The following is a 26,082-nucleotide window of genomic DNA, read 5'->3' on the forward strand; positions in this document are numbered from 1 at the left end:
GTTTATGGACCAGATGGGAGGGGTGGACCCTTGGAGATTTGCAAGGCCGGGGGCTAGGGTATTTTCATTCTTCTCACATGTCCATAAGGCTTATTCCCGAATCGACTTTGTCATTTTGAGTAGGGCGCTGATAGCGAGAGTAGAGGATACTGAGTATTCGGCAATAGCCATTTCGGACCACGCCCCGCATTGGGTGGACTTGGAGATGGGGGAGGAGAGGGACCAGCGCCCGCTGTGGCGCTTGGAGGTGGGGCTGTTGGCGGTCGAGGAGATGAGCGAGTAGGTCCGAGGAAGTATAGAGAGGTACTTGGAGACCAACGACAACGGGGAGGTCCGAGTGGGGATGGTATGGGAGGCGCTGAAGGCGGTGGTGAGGGGAGAGCTGATCTCCATTAGGGCCCACAAGGAGCTGAGGGAGCGGGGGGAGAGGGAGAGGCTGGTGGGGGAGATGGTGAGGGTAGACAGGAGGTATGCGGAGGTGCCCGAGGAAGGATTGTTGAGGAAGAGGTGCAGCCTCCAGGCCGAATTCGACCTGGTGACCACCAGCAAGGCGGAGGTGCAGTGGAGGAAGGCCCAGGGGGCGATTTACGAGTATGGGGAAAAGGCAAGCCGGATGCTGGCGCATCAGCTTCGGAAGCGGGACGCAGCTAGGGAGATCGGGGGAGCTAAGGACAGGGGAGGGAGTGTGGTGCGGAGTGGGGTTGGCATCAATAGGTTCTTCAGGGACTTTTATGAGGAATTGTACCGATCCGAGCCCCCACGGGAGGAGCGAGGGATGGGCCGCTTCCTGAACCAATTGAGGTTTCCAAAGGTGGAAGAGGGACTGGTGGCGGGACTGGGGGCCCCGATTGGGCTGGAGGAGCTGACCAAAGGGATAGGAAGCATGCAGGCAGGGAAGGCACCGGGGCCGGACGGTTTCCCGGTCGAATTTTATAAAAAATATATGGACCTGTTGGGCCCGTTGCTAGTCAGGACCTTCAGTGAAGCAAGGGAGGGGGGGCTTTACCCCCGACGATGTCCCGGGCACTGATCTCCTTGATCCTGAAGCGGGACAAGGATCCTCTGCAATGTGGGTCTTACAGACCGATTTCCTTGCTAAATATAGATGCCAAGGTGCTGACGAAGGTCTTAGCCACGAGGATTGAGGATTGGGTGCCGCAGATCATCCATGAAGACCAGACGGGGTTTGTGAAGGGGAGGCAGCTGAACGCGAATGTGCGGAGGCTTCTGAACGTTATCATGATGCCGGCGAGGGAGGGGGAGGCGGAGATAGTGGTGGTGGTGGACGCTGAGAAGGCCTTCGATAGGGTAGAGTGGGAGTACCTGTGGGAGGTGCTGTAGAGGTTCGGGTTTGGGGAGGGGTTTGGCAGGTGGGTTAGGCTGTTGTATGAGGTCCCGATGGCGAGTGTGGCCACAAACAGGAGGAGGTCCGAGTACTTTCGGTTGCACCGACGGACGAGGCTGGGGTCCCCCCTGTCTCCCCTGCTCTTCGCACTGGCGATTGAACCCCTGGCTATGGCACTGAGGGAGTCAAGGAACTGGAGGGGGTTGGTGCGAGGTGGGGAGGAGCATAGGGTGTCGCTTTATGCGGACGACCTGCTGCTGTATGTGGCGGACCCGGTGGGGGGAATGCCGGAGGTAATGAGGATTCTTAGGGAATTCGGGGACTTTTCGGGGTACAAGCTCAACATGGGAAAGAGCGAGCTGTTCGTGGTTCACCCAGGGGACCAGGAGAGGGGGATTGGCGAGCTCCCACTAAAAAGGGCAGAGAGGAGCTTCAGGTATTTGGGGGTCCAGGTGGCCAGGAGCTGTGGGGCCCTGCATAGGCTTAATTTTACAAAGCTGGCGGAGCAAATGGAGGAGGAGTTCAAGAGGTGGGACACGTTGCCGCTGTCTTTGGCGGGTAGGGTGCAGTCAATCAAAATGACGGTGCTCCCAAGGTTTTTGTTCCTGTTCCAGTGCCTCCCCGTGTTTATCCTGAAGGCTTTTTTCAGGCGGGTTAACAGGATTATAATGGGATTTGTGTGGGTACGAGGGACTCCGAGGGTGAGAAGGGTGTTCCTGGAGCGGAGTAGAGATAGGGGGGACTGGCGCTGCCCAACCTCTGTGGGTACTACTGGGCCGCCAATACGACGATGGTGCGTAAGTGGGTGATGGAGGGGAGGGGGCTGCATGGAAGAGGCTGGAGACGGCGTCCTGTGTGGGTACGGGTCTGGGGGCGCTGGCAACGGCGCCGCTGCCGCTCCCTCCAAGGAGGTATACCACGAGCCCCGTGGTGGCGGCTGCCCTCAAAATTTGGGGGCAGTGGAGGCGGCATAGGGGGGAAGTTGGGGCCTCGGCGTGGACCCCAATACGGGGGAACCACCGGTTCGCCCCAGGGAGAACAGGTAGAGGGTTTTCGGGGTGGCACAGGGCAGGGATACGAAAGTTGGGGGACCTGTTTGTGGACGGGAAGTTCGCGAGCCTGGGTGAGCTGGAGGAGAAGTACGGGCTCCCCCTGGGGAACACCTTCAGGTACTTACAGGTAAGGGCGTTTGCCAGACAGCAGGTGGTGGAATTCCCGTGGCTACTGCCACCCACGGTACAGGACAGGGTGCTCTCGGGGGGGTGGGTGGGAGTGGGGAAGATTTCAGAAACTTACCAGGTGATGCAGGAGGAGGAGGAGGCCTCGGTGGAGGAGCTGAAAGGTAAGTGGGAGGAGGAATTGGGAGAAGAGATCGACGAAGGGACGTGGGCAGATGCCCTAGGGAGGGTGAACTCTTGCTCTTCGTGCGCGAGGCTCAGCCTCATACAGTTTAAAGTGGTGTACAGGGCACACATGACCGGCGCAAGGATGAGTCGGTTCTTTGGGGGTGAGGACAGGTGTGTTAGGTGCTCAGGGAGCCCAGCAAATCACACCCATATATTCTGGGCATGCCCAGTGCTGGAGGAATTTTGGAAGGGTGTAGCGAGGACGGTGTCGAGGGTGGTAGGATCCAGGGTCAAACCGGGCTGAGGGCTCGCAATATTTGGGATGGCAGAGGAGCCGGGAGTGCAGGAGGCGAAAGAGGCCGGTATTCTGGCCTTTGCGTCCCTGGTAGCCCGGCGAAGGATCCTTCTTCAGTGGAAGGATGCGAGGCCCCCAAGTGTGGAATCCTAGATCGGTGATATGGCGGGGTTCATTAAATTAGAGAGGGTGAAATTCACCTTGAGAGGGTCGGTACAAGGGTTCTTTGGGCGGTGACAACCATTCTTAGACTTCCTGGCAGAACGGTAGACATTGGTCAATGGCAGCAGCAACTCAGGGGGGGGGGGGGGGGGTTTACTTTATTTTTGTTTATGTTATTTACACTGAAGGGTCTGTGGGGGTGTATACACCTGTTGTCTTAAGTCGGGGTGTTAATGTTAATTTATTATTTATGTACAGGGGGGAGGGGGGTATGGAGGGTTGCTTTTCTAGACTGTGTTTTGTACTTAACCCTGTTGGGTTCTTTTTTCATTTTGTTATTGATATTTTATGAAAACTTTAATAAAAATTATTTTTAAATAAAAAAAAAGGACAAGTGCCTAGGGGAACACACATAACTTGAGTGCGTATGCTCGAATCTAATTCACATTTAGGGGTTCGATATTATGAGGTGTAGGGAGGATGGAGAGATTATAGATGACTATGGCTTGAATTTGGCTGGAAATGATTAATAATGATTCAATGGAATCGGGAAGCGTGATTGGAGAATCGGTTCTGACGCCGAAATCGTGCCGGGCGCCGGTTTCACGCCAAATCGCAATTCTCCGTCGCCTCTACCGCGGCGTCAATGCATTCCAGAATGCATGTACAATAAACACTCTTGGCATATCATTCGTGGACCTGACCTGGTTTTCTCTGGAGCCTCCATGATTCCGTGCCTCCACTGGGGCGAATTCCCGGTGGCGAGGCTCACTTGTGATTTTATAAATCGTAAAACAGGCGGCGTGGGGGCTGCTGAGGGAGAGAGGGGGTACGGAAAGTGTCCAACATTGCCATAGTGTGCTGACAGTCATGCCGCTGGCTGGGGGGCTTCTGCCAGGTCCGGGGGGAATAGCAGAGGGTGGCCAGGAGGTGGCCTGTGGGGTCAGGGTGGACGGGCACGGAACACCATTGCCGCAGCCTGCAAGACAGCCATGCAGCTGTGCATGCTGATTGCCCACTGTGAACTTAGGGCCACAGGTCGTATGGGTCACCCCCCCCCGGGCTCCCCCTAGGTACCCTCTGGCTTTAGCCGATCCATCAGCAGGATGGGCGCGCTCCAACGCAACCAGTGCTGTCTTGTTGGCTGGTATGGTGTGTGCTGGGAGTGATGTGTGCAGCTTGTCAGTCTCCTGAGTGTCAATGGCGAACCCAGTGAATCCGGCACCGTTTCCCATTGGAATCGATTGTGTTCCACGTGGCACCAGTGCTAGCCCCTCAACTGGAGCTGAATCGGTCCAGATGCAGCTCCAGTCTTGCTGTATGGAACTCCACGAATTCTGCCCCGGTGTCAACACTAGTCTCAGGAACGGAAAATCCCACTCCCAATGTTTATACTGTGCCTTTCCCAACCTCAGGAAATCTCTCAACGTTTCAATAAGAATGAAGTATGGCAGCACGGTGGCACAGTGGTTAGCACTGCTGCCTCACGGCGCTGAGGTCCCAGGCTCGATCCCGGCTCCGGGTCACTGTCCGTGTGGAGTTTGCATGTTTTCCCCGTGTTTGCGTGGGTTTCGCCCCCACAACCCAAAGATGTGCGGGGTAGGTGGATTGGCCACGCTAAATTGCCCCTTGATTGGAAAAAATGAATTGAGTACTCTAAATTAAGAAAAAAAAGAATGAAATCTTTTTGAAATTGGAGCCGGCTGTGGCGATTTAGAGAAATTGGATCATTTTTGCAATAAGTATAAAACAACATTGATCCCAGCACATTATTCAATGTGGCTTTAAGCTGGAAGCTACTGGTCATATCACATTCCATCAGCTGCCTCGGAGATCCAGCCAAAGCAATTAGTCTTAAAATAACAGCCTTAAAAAATTGGGTTGCAATTAGACTACAGATGCTTCAAGGCTTTCAGATGACACTTCTTTGTGCACTATTTCAATAACTAAATTACTAACCCATTTCATTTTAAAGAAATTAATGATTCTGTTAAAATGGTTGAGCAAAGAACATTTAGTGTAGGGTGTCCCTATGTTGATATCGCAGAAAATATTGGGCGCAATTCTCCCAAATAATTTGGGGTTGATTCAGCGTGATTCAGATCGCAGTCCGCCCAGACTTAGAAATAGTTTTGGAGGGGGATGAGTTTTGAACCGGCACTGAGAGGGACGGGGCCTAAACATGCCGACAAGCCTGGCTTCATAGTGATCGCACCGATTGCAAAGTGTCAGCAAAGGCCCCCCGCCCCATCCCCCATCCCCCACCGCCACTGCCATGACTGCCATCGGGGCTTCTTTTCTTACCCCCCCGCCACCACCACTGGCATCGGGGCATCATTTCCCCCACCACCACCACCACCAGCACCCTGGCATCAAGGCCCTCCAAATGGGTTCCCATTCAGGCCCTTTCTTCCCGGCATCAGGGACCCCCCCAATCGCCCCCCCCCAAGGTGCGTGAGACCCCGTTATGGTGTCGCCAAATGCCCCTCCTCCTCAATCCCCCCTCCATGCCCCCTTTCAGGCCCCACACACTTTCAGGCCCTCCCAGGAGTGTCACATGACAGTAAGAAGGGTGCCATGTTCCCAGCCACCCGGGCTTACAATGTCCTCAGAGTCCGGTGGTGGAGACCATTTGTAATTCCTGCTAGCTCCAGGCAGCGCCGGTGGGAGGGAGAATACCGGGAGCCGGGAGAATCTGGCTTCAAACTGTCCCGGCATATTTAAATGATGATTTAAATATGCTCATCTGGTTCCCACCCAGTGAGGGCCTGAACCAGATTACGCTATGTGCAGCTGGCCGGGACCTTCATGCAGTGTTTGGCACCCAGCGTAAATCCAGTTTAAGGACTAACTCCAGTTTAAGGAGCAACGTGGCCAGAGAATCACACCCATTATTTATATATTGCATCATTTAAAATGATTACATTTGTACTTTCCCGATAATAAACTGTCATTTGGTAGAACTGAACTTGAACATTCATGAAAAATGAGACACGTCGAAGCTTTCCGTCTTGTACTCATCAGGACATTTTGCAAGGGTACCAAATTTCAAAGGGAACAACAATTTATACTGCAGTTAATGTTCCCTGGTACATTCTCCATGTCAACACCTCAACCAATCAGAGTCCACCTGCCAACCAATCAGCGCTTTCTTTTCACCCAGTATAAATTGTTGTTCCCTTTGAGATTTGGTATTCTTGTGAATTTGTCATGATGAGTCCAAGACGAAAAGCTTCAACAGCATGTCTCTTTTTCTTTCAGCCATAAATTATCATGTTCACAACTACCAGTTGACATGGCATCATCTGAGGACACTGGGAAGGAAACGTGCCAAAACTGAAAAAAGTGAGCAAGCTGTGGGGGGAGTGAGGGGCAGTGGTTTCAAACATGGCGGTGAATTCTCCGCCGGCGAGATTCTCCGTTCCGCTGGCAGCGCACCGCCGCCCGTGGGTTTCCCGGCGGCGTGGGGTGGCTACAATGGGAAATCCCTTTGGCCGCGGCTGGACAGTGAATCCCGCTGCCAGCGACGGGATGCCGTCAGGGAACAGTCGGCCGGGGAGGCAGCGAGGGCACCCCATTGTCCTTTTTCTGGTGTCCTACATTCTGTCAATACAATACCTGAGTTAGTTTAACACTGAGGTAGATTGTACCTCTCTGATCCCTGATGTGCAGGGCCTTAGTTCTGCTTTTTGGAAGGCAGGCATCCACCATGGAGAAGTGAGGAAAACCAGAGGATTTGCCTCTGGCTACGTCAACACACATTTCACAGCGATTCCGTTAAACGTTTAGCATCATTCTGTTCACAAGAACAAACAGAAGAAATTCTCCCGCTATCTTTATAGTGACCAGGACAGGTTTTCACCAAGTCTGCCCGCAATACATCAAATTACCCTGACTTGCCATGTTCCTGACAGGATTTAATAAATTATGCGGCCATTCCCAGTCCTGGTCAATTCACAGAACTGACGTTTTGTCAATATGTTGGGTTGTTAGTAAAAACCTGCTGTGGAAATAAGCTCAATAATCTTTTCTCTCTGGTCCTAATAGGCAGCAAGGTCATTAATCATTAAATCCAAAGGATTTCTGGCAGCCTTGTTTCACAGAGTTGAATAGCGTTACTTCTCATTGAGACCTTGTACCATTTGCCAATTATCATCAGTCACGGTGCTGGTTAAGGGGGCAAGGGAATCACGTCACCTCCACGAGGACGTGCAAACTCACAGAGCACTTTCAAAACACACATTTAGATGTCATTCTGATGATTTGGGTCATTTCTAGAGCATCCAGCTCTTTCTTCTACCGAATTCAAATTTAGCGTCACTGTAAACCAGTTTGGCTTCATGCTGTCAATAAATGTGTGCAATGAGTATCAACCGTAGCTCAGTTGGAAGCTCTCTCGCCTCCGAATATCAAGGTTTTGGGTTGAAACCCCACTCCAGGGGTTAAGTATAAAGACACACTTGATCAGTGTTTTTCAATTTTTTCCCCATGGACCCATTTTTGCCAATTGGCCGACCTTCAGGAAGCACGTCGGCTGACGCTTGGAACCCATGACGGCAGACCTTTGCGACACACACTCCATTCGCTTAACTTTAATGCGAAAGAGGAGCCTGCTTGGTCCTCACGATCCCACTCCACTAAGGTTCACAGGAGCAGAAGGCAATGCGCAAATCAGTTGCAGACTTCAGCTAGTTTCTTTGTGCCGTCTTCATCTTTATGAAATGGAAAATCCAACCTCGCACAGGTAGGTGATCGTGAAGGGCTTTGACAACAAAATGCTTGTTTTACTCAGCACTGGATACTCCTGGGAGATGTTACTCCAGATTGCTGACAGCCTCATGGCCTTTGGTGAGTTTTTAATATGCTATCAGAGGTCAGCATAGTCATTTAATTTGAAGTCAGCTCTAAGTTAATAACTGACTCTAGGGTCTCAACCTCAAAAGGAATGTTTCACCCACCACTTCCCTTTTAATATCTGAAACTTCTCCTCTAATTTGCCAATACTTCCCTGCATATAACACACATGTGCTTTGCATCCTTATTTGCACTGGCACAATTGACAAAACCATACCTCAAGACATTATCTTTATATTGCTTTGTTCCCGAGTGTGGTAGTCTGTGTAGAGGTATTACGGTACCTAGTAATGCTGGAACACCATTGGTAGATAATGTATGTTTCCCATTGGTCAAGCTGTATGGTAGCTCCGCCCTGCAAGGCAGGGTATAAGAGCCCGTGCCGCCCCAGCAGCTTTCTTTCTGGACCGAAGCTGCTGGGGGAAACATCTAGCTTATTAAAGCCTTCAGTTGAACTACAACCTCGCTTTAGTAGTCATTGATCGTGCATCAATTTAATAAGCTAGATTTAAAGAATGGAGATTTGAATCAAGCTGGAGTGTCTGCAACTCAGCCCCCACGCAGTAAACTCGGTGGCGACTTTCAAGCACTGGCTGGCGTGCATCAATGGCTACCTCGGAACGGCAGAAAACACACCCACAGGAGAACAGAAACTGCAGATCCTGCACTCGAGGGTGAGCCCAGAAGTCTACACCCTCATCGCAGACACGGACGACTTCGATGCCGCGATGGAGTTGCTGAAAGGACACTACATTCGCCCTGTAAATCAGGTCTACGCCCGGCATCTACTAGCGACGAGGCGACAAATTCCTGGTGAGTCACTGGAAGAATTCTACCGTGCGCTCCTGGTGTTGGGGAGAAACTGCAGCTGCCCGCAAGTTTCAGCAAACGACCACACTGAACTGTTGATTCGGGATGCTTTTGTTGCGGGTATGCTGTCCTCTCAAATCTGCCAGCGTTTGCTGGAGAAAGAGACTCAAGGCCTCAAGGAGGCACAGGCCCTTGCCGGCTCCCTGGAAGTGGCCTCCCGAAACGCCCGCGCCTACGCCCCCAACCGCGCGGCAGCCCCCTGGGCAGCGTGGATCCCCCCTGCAGCCGACTCCGAGACATCCCACATCCCCCCACAAGCTTGAGCTGCAAGACGGCCCGGAAACCCCGGGGGGCCCCGCTGCTACTTTTGCGGGCAATCCAAACAGTCCCAACAGCGCTGCCCTGCCCGTTCGTCCACATGTAAAGGGTGCGGCAAAAAGGGCCATTTTGTGGCGGTATGCCAGGCCCGGGCGGTCGCTGCGGTCTCCGGAAACGAATGCGGGCCGCCACCACAACCCTCTCCAGGGACCCCGTGCGGCCAGCGAGCGCCGACATCTTCCTCCCCCAGGGCCACGTGTGGCCTCCGGGCGCCGCCATCTTGTCCCTCTTATGCCACATGTGATAGATGGGCGCCGCCATTTTGTGCACCCACAGCCATGTGCGACCAGTGGGCGCCGCCATCTTGGATGGACTCCCAGGACCTCGGTGCCGATGACCACACACTGCCTGGCGAGGACATCCAGCTGCTGCCGCGATTAGCCTCGGTGACCCTGGACCAGTCTCAGCCTCGTACACTCTCAACTGCTACAACAACGGTACTAATCAACGGGCACGAGACATCCTGCTTAATCGACTCTGGGAGCACGGAGAGCTTCATACACCCCGACACGGAAGTCCTCCTCTGGGACCTCGCTCCCGACTAGGCTGGCAGCTCCCAGACCCAACCTGCTCCGAAAACACATGCAGGCGCACAAGTTAGACCCGTTCGTCGAGAGGGTCCATATTCTCCACGCTAACCCCCAGTACGCCTACGTGGCGTACCCCGACGGCCAACTAGATACGGTCTCCCTACGAGACCTGGCACCCGCCGGATTCCCACGCACACCCCAGCCACCAGTCCCACCCTCCCTCCCACTGGTGCACCTTACTGCCGCCCCCTTCCCAGGAGGATCGGTTCTTCCACCAGCCCCGTCTAGGCCTCCCACCCACCGACGCATCCCGCAGACGCTCCCTTCCCAGGTTAATCGGCTTCCCCACCAGCGCTATCGAGGGGTGTTGAAGCTGCCCACAGAGATCGAAACCACGCTCCCGGAGTCACAGATGCCCGAACCTCCACCGGCGTCACCACCAAAGCTTCGACGATCACAGAGGACGACCAGGGCCCTAGATCGGCTGATTGCTTCATTTTAAAGTGTATATATTTAATTGTGAAATTGTAAATACTTACGATAATAATGCAAAACGCTGTACGGAGGTATTACGGTACCTCCATAACTATAACTTCTACCACGTTACCATGTTGTAATACCAAGCCACCACCTACGCCTGACTCTTTTTTTAACAGGGGGTGAATGTGGTAGTCTGTGTAGAGGTATTACGGTACCTAGTAATGCTGGAACACCATTGGTAGATAATGTATGTATCCCATTGGTCAAGCTGTATGGTTGCTCCGCCCTGCAAGGCAGGGTATAAGAGCCCGTGCCGCCCGGGCAGCTTTCTTTCTGGACCTGAGCTGCTGGGGGAAACATCTAGCTTATTAAAGCCTTCAGTTGGACTTCAACCTCGCTTTGGTAGTCATTGATCGTGCATCACTGAGTTAACGTTCTTCTTTGCAGGCTATTAACCAGAAGCTCAGGAGAACTGTACAGAGCGAACACGAGCACTGCTCTGTCCTGCCCTGGATTCTCCTGTGCAGCTCTCTCCAGCAGATTCAGATGTGAGATCCTGGCCAGTAGGTACACTGCATATTTGTATCTCTGGCCATCTCTTTCTTGTAAGGAAGCGATTCATCTTCACGGTCCTCTTGCCTTGCTTGCTAGCAGCTAGGAAATGGAAGAAGTTCTCCTCCGTGAGTTGGCACCAAAAACACGTACTTAGAGGATGCTTGACGTCAAGTGTACGTGCAGAGCACATAAGACCATAAGACATAGGAGCAGAATTAGACCACTCGGTCCATCGAGTCTGCTCCGCCATTCAATCATGGCTGATATTTTCACATCCCCATTCTCCTGCCTTCTCCCCATAACCCTTGATCCCCTTATTAATCATGACCTACTCACTGCTGCCACTTGCTGGTGACAAGACAGACCCTGACTCATGCTGCATTTGTTACAGTGATGTGCCCGTGCACTGAAACTGCTGCCATAATGCAAGTGAAGCAAACATATAGAAAAGAAAGGAAAAGAAAAGAAAGCTTACAGCACAGGAACAGGCCCTTCGGCCCTCCAAGCCTGCGCCGATCCAGATCCTCTATCTAAAACTATTGCCTATTTTCTAAGGATCTGTATCCCTCTGCTCCCTGCCCATTCATGTATCTGTCTAGATACATCTTAAATGATGCTATCGTGCCTGCCTCTACCACCTCCGCCGGCAATGCGTTCCAGGCACCCACCACCCTCTGCGTAAAGAACTTTCCACGCATATCTTCCTCAAACATTTCCCCTCTCACCTTGAATTCGTGACCCCTAGTAATTGAGTCCCCCACTCTGGAAAAAAGCTTCTTGCTATCCACCCTGTCTATACCTCTCATGATTTTGTAGACCTCAATGAGGAATTCTCCAGCCGTTGGGATTCTCTGTTCCCGCCAGCAGCGCAACCTCCGCCCGCGGTTTTCCTGGTGGCACAGGGTGGCTTCAATGGGAATTCTGCCGCCAGCGAATGTCGCGCCGCCACCCGCCACTGAAAAACACACGGCTGGGGGTTGGAGAATCGTGCCGTTATAAACCCCACAAGGACCATGGGGAAACCAGCATTCATCTCCCTGTGAGACTTATGGAGTATGTGCTACCCAGATAAGGGGGCGAGGCACCCCGCCTGGGGCTCGTTATGAACCAATTTGGAAGCTGGCCCAAAGCAGGGCCTGGGGTAGTTAGTTCGCCCAGCAAGGACTGTCCTGGGAGTGATATGCTGCCTTGAGCATAACTTGTAAATAGTTAATCTATGTTCATTTATCACCGGCTTTCTCAAGTTACTAAACCGCCCTTAGAGTCCCTTCACTTCAATAACTTCTGCTTAAAGTCGAGATGCAGAGAGGTAGTATTTGGCTTTAGGTCTTTGGCAGCTGAGGTTGGGAGTTTCTGAGTATTGTGGTGCTTTCTCAGAGAGATGACTCGTGGAAAAGAGCATTTCTGTACAAGGGGGTGGAAGACAGCCGGAGAAGGAGTCATGACCTGTCTCTTTCTAACTGGTCAAAGATTAGGGGCTTCGGAGAGTTTGTTCCCTTGGCTGGTGGTCCAGACCCAGGGGACACAGACTCAGAATGAGAGTTAGGCCATATAAGACTGACATGAGCAGAAATGTCTTCACTCAGAGGGTGAATCGGGAACCCCAAAGAGCTGAGGAAGCTCAATCATTGATTATGTTCAAGACAGCAATCAATAGATTCCTTCATATTAAAAACATCAACAAACACAGGGATAGTGCAGGAAAATGGTGTTGAGGTACAAGGGGCTGGATTCTCCAGTCGCTGCCGCTGCAATCGTGTTCGGCGATCGGGCGGAGAATTAAAGTTCCCCACCAAATCGGGGGCGGCGCCCCTTTCACAATGCGCCGCCCCCGACCGGGCGAGCTCCTGACGGCGTCGATCGTGTGTGGTCTCATCCGTCGGGAACTCAGCCTGGCGGCTGCGGACTCAGTCCAGCGGCGCCACGGTCGGGGGAGGGCTGATCTGCGGGCAGGGGGGGACTTTATCAGGGACTGGGGGCACTGTGGTGGGGTGGTCCGGGGATCGCCAGCCGGCCAAAGGTGGGGCACTATTTAACGGGCCGGGTCCGCGACCGGCCTCCACCATGTAGCACAGCACGGCCGATGCAGGACGCCGCCGTGCACGGCCATGGACCCGGCAATTCTCCGGGTCGTTTTGGCAGCTAGAGCCGGGTGCTCTACGCAGGCGTCCTGCAATCCCCCAGCAAAACGGGGAATCAGTGGCCGTTTTACGCCATTTTTTCAGGCGTTAAACTCCTCCGTTCCCACGTCGGCGTGGGGCCATAGCCTCAGAATCGGAGAATGCAGCCCAAGATCAGCCATGATCTCAATGATTGGCAGAGCGGGCTTGAAGGGCCGAATGGCGGACTCCTGATCCTATTTCTTGTGTCTGCTGCAAGAAGCTATGGAACAAATGCTGGCCACAGATACTCAATTCATTGAACGGAAGGATCAAAAGAAGCCGGAATTGGAGAAACAAAACCCTGAAAATAGGGACAACATTTATCCTTGGGGTAAAAAAAAAGCAGACTTGTTTCTCATAAAAGAAATGACGAGAAGTTGCGCCGATCTAGCTAATAACAGATAATATTCCACCACAGTGAACATTAAGAGTGAAGCGTTTTGCAGCCCACAAAATGATTATTTTAACCAGTCACAATTAAATCCCATCAAGCAATTCAACATGACTTGTTGATCGAGATGTTTTGTTCAATAAATAAACAGATTGACGTATATACCAGCCGACGCAGGGATCACACCTTCACAAGTATTCCTGCTGGAGTGTCCGTCATTACAGATTTTAAGGTACCCTTCCTTGCTAATTATGAAGAACATTGGGCGGGATTCTCTCAGACCAGTGCAAATCGCGCCCCGACGCCAGGACGCGATTCTCTGCAGAGAATGCCGCTCTATTGGGTTCCCCCGGATATTCTCGACCCGGGATGGGCCAAACGACCGTGTCAAAAAACCTGAGGCCCGCTGGCGCCGTTCACACCTGCTCTCAGCCGGCGGGAACTCGGCGTGGAAGGGTCAGGGGGCGGCCTCTGGGGGTGGAGGGGGTGTCCGACACCGGGAGGTGGGGGGGGGGAGCCCTCCGATGTGGCCTGGCCCGCGATCGGGCCCACCGATCAGCGGGCCGGCCTCTCCGGCTGGGGGCCTCCTTTTTTCCGCGCCGGCCCTTGTAGCCCTGCACCATGTTGCGTCGGGGCCGGCGTGGAGACGGGAGACACTGCGCATGTGCGCGTTGGCGCCGGCCCCACTGCGCATGCGCGGGTGGGCCCCGGCCCCACTGTGCATGCGTGGACCCCGCGGCACCCAGTTCACGCCGGGATCAGCAGCTGGAGCGGTGTGGGTCACTCCAGTGCCATGCTGGCCTCCAGTAGGGGCCAGATTTGCTGATCCTGAGGGCATGTTAACACCACTGAGAAACATGGCGGTGTTTCCGACGGCGTCAACACTTAGCCTCAGGATCCGAGAATCCCGCCCATTATTTGTCATGTATTTTTATCAAAGACAGGCATTAAAAAGGGCAGTTAAAAAAAATATTTTGTAAGAGATTTTCAGCAAGGCAATTAAAACATTAAATATAGCACGGAGGCAAAGATTAGGCTATGTAACAGCAATGTCAAATCTGTTCTGCTGTGTGGATCAGAGGGCCAGCGGGTAACAAAGTCAGACATGAACACAGTAGAGAGGCTTTCCATAATGGGTGTCTGAGGGAAATCTGTCGTATCTCCTGGCCAAACAAGAAATCCAACTTAGACCTGCATGAAAAAACTGGCTGTCGCAGGATTATAAGTGAGATCAAGGACGGCTGACTCCACCGGCCTGGCCACATATTCAGAATGCTGTTGCAGAGAATGGCCAAAGTCGCCCTTAACCTTGTGTTATGGTGAGACTAGTGGTCGAGTCTGGTCTCAAAATTCTTTCGTAGAATAATAGAATCCCTACAGTGCATTCTGCCCTTCGCGTCAGCCCCGGCCCTCTGAAAGAGCATGCTATCCAGGCCCCATCCTTACAACCCTGTCATCTAACCTGCACATCTATTTTGTCACTAAGGGGCAATGTAGCATGGCTGATCCACCGAACTTGCACATCTTTGGACTTTCTTGGTATACTTATTTATTTCTTTTAATTGTGCGAGCTAATCAAATTGGAATTGAGTCCCATGACGAGCGCGGTTATTTGAATGTTTCCCTGCACTCGCAGGGCCGAGGAACACTACGCCATATATTGGGACTCTGTTTCAATTCAGGGCCTCAACGGGGAGCTCCCCGCACTTAGTCTCGTTGGTATTTTTATTTGTATGGTCAATTTATTTTGAGAAATTCTAATCGGCCAGCTCTAGCTTGCTGACTATAAATCCTCGCGCTGTTATTACTAAGATCCCTCCTCATGTTTTGAATCAGTGATCACCCACTAACGTCCGGCGACTAAAACATCACATTCTACTCTTGTTTCCGTTATAGTTCCATAGAATTCAATCCAAGCTGCACAAAACCTACTCCCTTCAGGTACTGAGAGTTCAGGGCACTTTATACCATGCGCTGAATGTAAATGCGGAATACTTTCAGCTGAGCACAGCTGTCGACTCTCGCTATTTTGCAGTCTGTTTGAATGCAAGAGCTACCTCAGAATTAGCCTTCTGTGTATCACTGCGATACTCACCAACTGAGTTAATAACAAAGGAGCAAGATTTCAACTGAACACTAATTTCTAGAACAGAATGGTTAGTGGCAGCAGAAATCAGAGGGTAAATACCAGCAAAGTGTTCATTTTTAACCACGCTCCGAAGGTTTCCACCATTGTTTTTAAATGGTGGGGGTGATGTTTTACCAGAAAGCCTCGTCAGACAGCTGGGCTCCAAGTTAAAGCCTTTAATTATAGAATCATTGTCATGTGCAGCACAGAAGGAGGCCATTTGGCCCATCGGACCTGTGCCAGCTAACTGGGAGCCATAGTCTAATCCAGCTCTTGCAGGTTGTGAGGCCAAAGACTGGGCAAGGAACCATGGGCCCTCGGCTCTCACAGGCCTGCTTCAGCACAGGCAGAGGGGTGTCAATTAAACTAGAATCCAGAGGACCCCCTAATCATTTGGGATGTTTATATTAAATAGAAATTCCAAACACGCTGAACAGTCTGTGAGGCACGTCTCCATCCACGGACAACAGCGACAAACATATTGAGTGTTTGTTTTCTGAGACCGTGCACATCAGCCAGAGAGTAATGTCGATCCTCTGCAGTTTGAAAGATTAGCTGAGAACGAGTTGACTTCAGCCTTGTTTATGGTGCTTACAGCAAGAAAGCACCGACTGACCAAATTAGAGTCAGCTCATTCAGGAGGGAGGTCAGGAAGCATTTCTTCTTCCAAAGGATAGTTGAAATCCGGATTACTCACACAAAGGCGATGGGATTCTGGGCAAGTTGAAATGTTCATGGCCAAGATCGATCAGTTTAGTCAAAGGTGTCGGGAGATTTGGAGCAAAGGTAGGTCAAAGGAGTTGGGGTAGTGTCAGGTGGATGTACCTTTAAGAAATGGGTGTTTATCAAATAGCTGCAGTGATGTCAGTGTGTGGGTGGAGCTGGGCTCTGTTCTTTTTACTTTAGTTTTGTGCTGAAAGCTGGTTTTGGCTGTGTTTAGTTTCGCTTTCAGTTGGAGACCTGGGGCGAAATTCTCCGGAAACGGCACGATGTCCGCCGACTGACGCCCAAAACGGCGCCAATCAGACGGGCATCGCGCCGCCCCAAAGGTGCGGAATGCTCCGCATCTTTGGGGGCCGAGCCCCAACATTGAGGGGCTAGGCCGACGCTGGAGGAATTTCCGCCCCGCCAGCTGGTGGAAAAGGCCTTGGTTGCCCCGCCAGCTGGCGCGGAAATGACATCTCCGGGCGGCGCATGCGCGGAAGCGCCAGCGGCCGCTGCCAGTTTCCCACACATGCGCAGTGGAGGGAGTCTCTTCCACCTCCGCCATGGTGGAGACCGTGGCGGAGGCGGAAGGGAAAGAGTGCCCCCACGGCACAGGCCCGCCCGCGGATCGGTGGGCCCCGATCGCGGGCCAGGCCACCGTGGGGGCACCCCCTGGGGTCAGATTGCCCCGCGCCCCCCCAGGACCCCGGAGCCCGCCCACGCCGCCTTGTCCCGCCGGTAAGGTAGGTGATTTAATTTACGCCGGCAGGACAGGCAATTTATCGGCGGGACTTCGGCCCATCCGGGCCAACCGGCGCGGCGCGATTCCCGCCCTCGCCAAATCTCCGGTGCCGGTGACTTCGGCAACCGGCGGGGGCGGGAGTCACGCCAGCTTCCGGCGATTCTCCGACCCGGCGGGGGGTCGGAGAATGTCGCCCCTGCAGTCAAAGCAAGCAGATGTATACTGGTATCTCTCTACAAGCTAAAGCTCATTTGATAATTCAAAGTAATCCCTGTTTCTGTAGAGAATTCAAACCTACTGTCAAAAAGTGTTTTGGCTTATGGATGTTGTTCGGAGAGTTACTAAGGGTTATCTATAGAATATTGTATTTGGGAAAGTATCAGTGTTTGTAGTTGACAAGATGTTTACTGTGTGTTTATAAAGTGTTAACTGAATTCATAGAATAAACATTGTTTTGTTTTAAAAATACTTTAGATCTCTGCTGCATCACACCTGTAAAGTGGGCCCTTGTGCTCCCATAACCAAAATCTATTCAAAGTTGTGGGTCAGGTGAACTCCATGATATACTTTGGAGTTTTCTGAACCCTGGTCCATAACAGTAGAGCTCAGACATTTTACTGGCTCAGCTATTAGCACCTTAGTCTCTGAGTCTGAAGTGGGCTCAAGTCTGCCTCTGAGAATTCTAGGCTGACACTGCGATGCAATACTGAGAGAATGTCGCACTGTTGGATGAGACTTTAAATCAAGACCCTGTGTAGTAAGCTTCCTCTGATTAGCTCAGTTGGCTGGGGGCTGGTTTGTGATGTGGAGAGATGCCAACAGTGTGGGTTCAATTCCCATACTGGCTGGCTGAGGTTATCCATGAAGGCCTGAGGCCTGTTGCCTGAGCTGTGGTGACCGTCACCACCAGTCAGCGCCGGGAGGGGAAAGAAGCCAGGAGGAATGTGGCTACATTACATTTTTTATAATCTCATGCGATGATGGAGATGTAGGGAGTTGATCAGTTTCTGTTTTAGTCCTGATATCCCATGCTAGCTGACCAACTGGGAGCAATCTTCACCCACAGGCATAATTGTCCAGTCAGATTGCTGGAATGGCACTTTGTTTTAGCACCTGTGCTAGTTATCTTTCAGAATATTTCATCCTTTCCCCTCCTTTCGATGGTTCGCAGATCCATTCATCGATCAGTACATGAGGGTCAAACCTACTTTTGCCCTTTTTGTCCTTTGGGTGCCTTTTCAGATTTGGGCTGTTGTGGGCTGAGTTGCCAGGATCACCCTGGCCATTAAAAGGCAAGAGAATGATTCGACTTCCGGGTGCGGCGATGACCAGCTGAGTCGCACGTTTCGGCAGCTCCCGGTGAAACGGACTTTTGGGCTCTTGATAGGAGCCCCAACGGCAATTTTAACGGCTAAAAACACCGTGCGGTAAACCAGAAGGGAATTCCCCCTGGACACGGATGGAAAAAGGAGAGGAAAGTGGCCGGATTGCAGCGGATCCTTTGGAACAGCGGCAAGGAAGGCAAGCAAAAACCAAGATGGCGTCGGAAGGTGGCAGTTTCACATGGGGCCCTGAACAACAAGAGTTCTTGAAATGCTGCGTGGAAGAGATAAAAAAGGAAATGAAGAAAGAGCTGTTGGCCCCGATACTACAGGCGATTGAAGGGCTAAAGGAGGAACAAAAGACCCAGGAGCGGGAGCTTCGGGTCGTGAAGGCGAAGGCAGCCGAGAATGAGGACGATATACAGGGCCTGGTGGTGAAGACGGAGATACAGGAGGCACATCAGAAACGATGTGTGGAGAGGTTGGAGACACTGGAAAACAACGCAAGGAGGAACAACCTGAGGATTCTTGGTCTTCCTGAAGGTGTGGAGGGTGCGGACGTCGGGGCATATGTGAGCACGATGATGCACTCGTTAATGGGAGCGGAGGCCCCGGCGGGTCCGTTGGAGGTAGAGGGAGCATACCGAGTTATGGCGCGAGGACCGAGAGCAGGAGAAACTCCCAGAGCCATAGTGGTGAGATTCCTCCGTTTTAAGGATAGAGAAATGGTCCTTAGATGGGCGAAGAAAACTCGGAGCAGTAAATGGGAGAACGCGGTGATCCGCGTTTATCAAGACTGGAGTGCGGAGGTGGCGAGAAGGAGGGCGAGCTTTAATCGGGCCAAGGCGGTGCTTCATAAAAGGAAGATAAAATTTGGAATGCTGCAACCGGCAAGACTGTGGGTCACATATCAAGGGAGGCACCACTACTTTGAGACGGCGGATGAAGCGTGGACTTTTATTGTAGAAGAAAAACTGGAATGAGTGGATTATTAAAAAGAACGTTTGGACAAAGTGGTGAGGCGAATGGGGGGGGCGAAGAGGGGTTTTATGTTCTAATCCTGCGGTGTGGTAACTTTTCTCTCTCCCACAGGGGGTGATGGGGGGAGGTGGGGAGGGAGAGGAGATGGGGCGTTGGCCATGGGGGGCGGGGCCAAGGGAGAAGCGCGGGCTTGGCTCCCGCGCTATGATAATTATGGCGGGAATAGAGAAGCAGGAAGGAGGGGGCGTCGCACGGTGCGAGCCGTGGTCACGGGGGGAAGCCGAGGTCAGCCAGAGCTTGCTGACTTCTGGGAGCAACATGGGGGGAGTAATTACGCTAGCGGGGGGTCTAGTGGGGGGGGGGGTGGGAGGGGGGAATTACTGGGTTGCTGCTGCTGGGGAAAGGGGGGAGCGGGTACGGGAGAGGATGGGCGGGGGGGCACCGCCTGTGGGAGATACAGCTGCGTGGGAACTGGGTGAGAAGCTGGAAAAAGATGATGGCTAATCGGCAAGGGGGGGGGGGGGGGGTGGGAAGCCCCCCAACTCGGCTGATCACGTGGAACGTGAGAGGGCTCAACGGGCCGATAAAGAGGGCACGGGTACTCGCACACCTTAAGAAACTTAAAGCAGATGTGGTTATGTTACAGGAAACGCACCTGAAACTGATAGACCAGGTTAGGCTGCGCAAAGGATGGGTGGGGCAGGTGTTCCATTCGGGGCTAGATGCGAAAAACAGGGGGGTGGCTATATTAGTGGGGAAGCGGGTTATGTTCGAGGCAAAGACTATAGTGGCGGATAACGGGGGCAGATACGTGATGGTGAGTGGCAAACTACAGGGAGAGACGGTGGTTTTGGTAAACGTGTATGCCCCGAACTGGGATGATGCCAATTTTATGAGGCGGATGCTAGGACGCATTCCGGACCTGGAGACGGGAAAGCTGATAATGGGGGGAGACTTTAACACGGTGTTGGAACCAGGGCTGGATAGGTCGAAGTCCAGGATTGGAAGGAGGCCGGCAGCAGCCAAGGTGCTTCAAGATTTTATGGAGCAGATGGGAGGTGTGGACCCGTGGAGATTCAGTAGACCTAGGAGTAAGGAGTTCTCGTTTTTCTCCTATGTCCATAAAGTCTATTCGCGCATAGACTTTTTCGTGCTGGGTAGGGCATTGATCCCGAAGGTGAGGGGAACGGAGTATACGGCTATAGCCATTTCGGATCACGCCCTTCACTGGGTGGACTTGGAGATAGGGGAGGAAACAGGAGGGCGCCCACCCTGGAGAATGGACATGGGACTAATGGCGGATGAGGGGGTGTGTCTAAGGGTGAGGGGATGTATTGAAAAGTACTTGGAACTCAATGACAATGGGGAGGTCCAGGTGGGAGTGGTCTGGGAGGCGTTGAAGGCGGTGGTTAGGGGGGAGCTGATATCAATAAGGACACATAAAGGGAAGCAGGAGAGTAAGGAACGGGAGCGGTTGCTGCAAGAACTTTTGAGGGTGGACAGACAATATGCGGAAGCACCGGAGGAGGGATTGTACAGGGAAAGGCAAAGGCTGCATGTGGAATTTGACTTGCTGACTACAGGCACTGCAGAGGCACAATGGAGGAAGGCACAGGGTGTACAGTATGAATATGGGGAGAAGGCGAGCAGGTTGCTGGCACACCAATTGAGGAAAAGGGGAGCAGCGAGGGAAATAGGGGGAGTGAGGGACGAGGAAGGAGAGATGGAGCGGGGAGCGGAGAGAGTGAATGAAGTGTTCAAGACATTTTATAAAAAATTATATGAAGCTCAACCCCCGGATGGGAGGGAGAGAATGATGGACTTTTTGGATCGGCTGGAAATTCCCAAGGTGAAAGAGCAGGAAAGGGTGGGACTGGGAGCACAGATCGAGGTAGAAGAAGTGGTGAAAGGAATTAGGAGCATGCAGACGGGAAAGGCCCCGGGACCGGATGGATTCCCAGTCGAATTTTATAGAAAATATTTGGACTTGCTCGCCCCGGTACTGACGAGGACCTTTAATGAGGCAAAGGAAAGGGGACAACTGCCCCCGACTATGTCTGAAGCAACGATATCGCTTCTCTTAAAGAAGGAAAAGGACCCGCTACAATGCGGGTCCTACAGACCAATTTCCCTCCTAAATGTGGATGCCAAGGTCCTGGCCAAGGTAATGGCAATGAGAATAGAGGAATGTGTCCCGGGGGTGGTTCACGAGGACCAAACTGGGTTTGTGAAGGGGAGACAGCTGAACACGAATATACGGAGGCTGTTAGGGGTAATGATGATGGCCCCACCAGAGGGTGAAACAGAGATAGTAGTGGCGATGGATGCCGAGAAAGCATTTGATAGAGTGGAATGGGATTATTTGTGGGAGGTGTTGAGGAGATTTGGTTTTGGAGAGGGGTATGTTAGATGGGTGCAGCTAATGTATAGGGCCCCAGTGGCGAGTGTGGTCACGAATGGACGGGGATCGGCATATTTTCGGCTCCATAGAGGGACAAGGCAGGGATGCCCTCTGTCCCCATTACTGTTTGCACTGGCGATTGAGCCCCTGGCGATAGCGCTGAGGGGTTCCAAGAAGTGGAGGGGAGTACTTAGGGGAGGAGAAGAACACCGGGTATCTTTGTATGCGGACGATTTGCTACTATATGTGGCGGATCCGGCGGAGGGGATGCCAGAAATAATGCGGATACTTGGGGAGTTTGGGGATTTTTCAGGGTATAAATTGAACATGGGGAAGAGTGAGCTGTTTGTGGTGCATCCTGGGGAGCAGAGTAGAGAAATAGAGGACCTACCGTTGAGGAAGGTAACAAGAGACTTTCGTTACCTGGGGATCCAGATAGCTAAGAATTGGGGCACACTGCACAGGTTAAATTTAACGCGGTTGGTGGAACAGATGGAGGAAGATTTCAAGAGATGGGATATGGTAGCCCTGTCAATGGCAGGGAGGGTGCAGGCGGTTAAGATGGTGGTCCTCCCGAGATTCCTCTTTGTGTTTCAGTGCGTTTCGGTGGTGATCACGAAGGCTTTTTTAAAAAGGATTGAAAAGAGCATCATGGGTTTTGTTTGGGCCGGGAAGACCCCGAGAGTGAGGAAGGGATTCTTACAGCGTAGCAGGGATAGGGGGGGGCTGGCACTACCGAGCCTAAGTGAGTACTATTGAGCCGCTAATATTTCAATGGTGAGTAAGTGGATGGGAGAGGAGGAGGGAGCGGCGTGGAAGAGATTAGAGAGGGCGTCCTGTAGGGGGACTAGCCTGCAGGCTATGGTGACAGCCCCATTGCCGTTCTCACCGAGGAACTACACCACAAGCCCGGTGGTGGTAGCTACACTGAAGATTTGGGGACAGTGGAGACGGCATAGGGGAAAGACTGGAGCTTTGGGGGGGTCCCCGATAAGAAACAACCATAGGTTTGCCCCGGGGGGAATGGATGGGGGATATGGAATGTGGCAAAGAGCAGGAATAATGCAACTGAAAGATCTATTTGTGGATGGGAAGTTCGCGAGTCTGGGAGCGCTGACCGAGAAATATCGGTTGCCCCAAGGGAATGCATTCAGGTATATGCAACTGAGGGCTTTTGCGAGGCAACAGGTGAGGGATTTTCCGCAGCTCCCGACACAAGAGGTGCAGGACAGAGTGATCTCAAAGACATGGGTGGGGGATGGTAAGGTGTCAGATATATATAGGGAAATGAGGGACGAAGGGGAGACTATGGTAGATGAACTAAAAGGGAAATGGGAAGAAGAGCTGGGGGAGGAGATCGAGGAGGGGCTGTGGGCGGATGCCCTAAGCAGGGTAAACTCGTCGTCCTCGTGTGCCAGGCTAAGCCTGATTCAGTTTAAGGTATTACACAGGGCGCATATGACTGGAGTGCTGCTCAGTAAATTTTTTGGGGTGGAGGATAGGTGTGCGAGGTGCTCGAGAAGCCCAGCGAATCATACCCATATGTTTTGGTCATGCCCGGCACTACGGGGGTTTTGGATGGGGGTGACAAAGGTGCTTTCAAAAGTAGTGGGGGTCCGGGTCGAACCAAGCTGGGGGTTGGCTATATTTGGGGTAGCACAAGAGCCGGGAGTGCAGGAGGCGAGAGAGGCCGATGTTTTGGCCTTTGCGTCCCTAGTAGCCCGGCGCAGGATATTGCTAATGTGGAAGGAAGCCAAGCCCCCGGGGGTGGAGACCTGGATAAATGACATGGCGGGGTTTATAAAGCTAGAGCGGATTAAGTTCGTCCTAAGGGGGTCGGCTCAAGGGTTCACCAGGCGGTGGCAACCGTTCGTCGAATACCTTGCGGATAGATAGATGGAAGGGGAAAAAGAAGGCAGCAGCAGCAGCCCAGGATTTGGGGGTGGGGGGGGGGGGGGGGGGAGGGGTGGGGGGGGGGGGGGGGTGGGGGGGGGGGGGGGGGGGTGTAACTTGTGACAAGGCAGTTGCCAATTAGGGCTAGTTTTCATTTTTGTTATTTAATATTTATTCATTTTTTGTTTTTTGCTTATATAAAATAGGTCATTGTTATTTGTGCTGTTATAATATTGTGTAAAGGATGCACAATGTACTGTGTTGGTTGACCAAAAATTTTCAATAAAATATTTATTAAAAAAAAAGGCAAGAGAATGACATTTGAGGGTGGTCCAGTGGTGCAATGGTTAGCACTGCTGCCTCATGGCACCAAGGACACGGGTTCGATCCCGGCCCCGGGTCTTTGTCCATGTGGAGTTTGTACATTCGCCCCGTGTCTGCGTGGGTTTCACCCCCACAACCCAAAGATGTGCAGGGTAGTTGGATTGGCCAGGCTAAATTGCCCCTTAATTGGAAAAAAAAATGAATTGGGTACTCTAAATTTATTTTTAAAAATGAGAACGCCGTTTAATAATAATAGCTTATTGTCACAATTAGGCTTCAATGAAGTTACTGTGAAAAGCTCCTAGCCGCCACATTCCGATGCCTGTTCAGGGAGGCCGGTACGGGAAATTAACCCGCGCTGCTGGCGTTGTTCTGCATTGCAAGCCAGCTATTTAGCCCGCTGTGCTAAACCAGCCCCATTTATGCTTTATACCCAAAATGGCCGTTTATACCCAAATTGGCTTTTAAACCATTTGACCATGATGCGGTCCAGGAAGGGCTTCAAAACGCAAGAACATTTAACATCTTACACCTGAAGCCAGTGCAGTTAGATGTTGCCTGATGCAGATTGATTAATGAATGCTTTTGCCTGGTTAACTGCTGAAGCAAATGTTCGCGTTGGCAATTGCTTGCTCCTCATTTGAGTCCTTTATAAAAAATAAATTGAGAGTTCCCAATTATTTTTTTCCCAATTGAGGGGCAATTTAACGTGGCCAATCCACATAACGTGCCCATCTTTGGGTTGTGGACCGGGACCCACTCCGACACGGGGAGAATGTGCAAAGTCCACACGGACAGTGACCCCAGGCCGGGATCAAACCTGGGTCCTCAGCATCGCCAGACAGCAGTGCTAACCACTCTGCCACCGTCCCGTCCCCCCTCATTTAAGTCCTGGCCATCTATTGGAATGAATTTATTCTACCCAAGTTTCCCTATTTGCCAACATTGTGCAGCCACCACCTTGACAGTGTGTCATTCTGGGCCCATTCCACCACTCTGAACAATATTCCCCCCAGATTTGATTCACTTTTGGCTGAAAAACTGAACGGGTTCTGGGCATTATCTGAAATATATCTTGAAAGAATATACCTGTCCAGAGCAACTTTAGCAACGTTGTCCTGCTTTTCAATGATTTTCGGAGACTGGGGGAGTATTTTCCACCCCTGTTTTCAGGATCTGGAATGATGGAGTGGGGCGGAGGATTGAGTGGAAGACACAAAATGGCTTTTAAACTGGCTGGATTTCCCCACTTGATTATCCACCCCCTCCTCCCCCTGGACATAGCCCTGGCACCTACCCCTGGCACGTTCCCAACACTGCCCCCTGACATTGACCCAGCATTGTCCCCTGGCACTACCCCCAGCACTTCCCCCTGACACTGACCCAGTAGGTTAGCACTGCTGCTTCTCAGTGCTGGGGTCCCAAGTTCGATTCCCGGCTTGGGTCACTGTCTGCATGTTCTCCCTGTGTCTGTGTGAGTTCCTCCGGGTGCTCCGGTTTCCTCCCACAAGACGTGCTTCTTAGGTGAATTGGACATTCTGAATTCTCCCTCTGTGTACCCGAACAGGCACCAGAATGTGGCGACTAGGGGCTTTTCACACTAACTTCATTGCAGTGTTAATGCAAGCCTACTTGTGACAATAATAAAGATTATTATTACTGTCCCCTGGCACTACCCAGGCACTTAGATAATATTATCAGACTGCCAGTTTGGTCAGAAAATAAGCACAACAATCCCAACGGGTGTGTAAAACGTCCCACATAAACAGTGAGCTGAACGATGTTTATAAAATAGCCAATTGAGATAAGGGCTGCATTCATTTAAGAATACACCCCAGTGCAATCAAAGATTCAATTACTAAGCGCCTTGCCTGATCATTCTAACATAGACATTCAATTAAAAGATTTTCAAATGGGAAACATGAGATTCACTCGCGATGTTAATGTCACTGATGAAGGTGAGGAATGAACAAACAATCCTGTAGCAAACACACAGACAGAAAACCATTCAAGCTCCCAACAAGTGGAGAAGAAGACAAGCAATGGGACAGCAATGTTATATCCAGGCAGAAATGATATCTGAAGATGGGATGTGTAGTAATGATAACCGTTGTTAATTTTGTTCCTGTCTGATTAAATAATGCAATCAGTACAGTTATACAAAGACTGCAAATATAACTGAGTTTAACCGTTTTGTTGAACTGAAACACCATTAGAAATCTCATGGTAAACTGTCTTGCAAGACCCTTTATCAGGCAAAATGGTCATGTGAACCAAA

General features: G+C 51.8%; 1 protein-coding gene across 1 annotated transcript in view; it reads right to left on the reverse strand.

Moving 5' to 3' along the window:
• The window catches only part of lipca (lipase, hepatic a), a 118,614-nt gene that overhangs the window by 91,985 nt on the left and 547 nt on the right, over positions 1–26,082 (reverse strand). The window lies entirely within an intron of this gene.

The sequence above is a fragment of the Scyliorhinus torazame genome, chromosome 12 (genome assembly GCF_047496885.1).
Source record: "Scyliorhinus torazame isolate Kashiwa2021f chromosome 12, sScyTor2.1, whole genome shotgun sequence".
In the NCBI taxonomy this organism is placed as follows: Eukaryota; Metazoa; Chordata; class Chondrichthyes; order Carcharhiniformes; family Scyliorhinidae; genus Scyliorhinus; species Scyliorhinus torazame.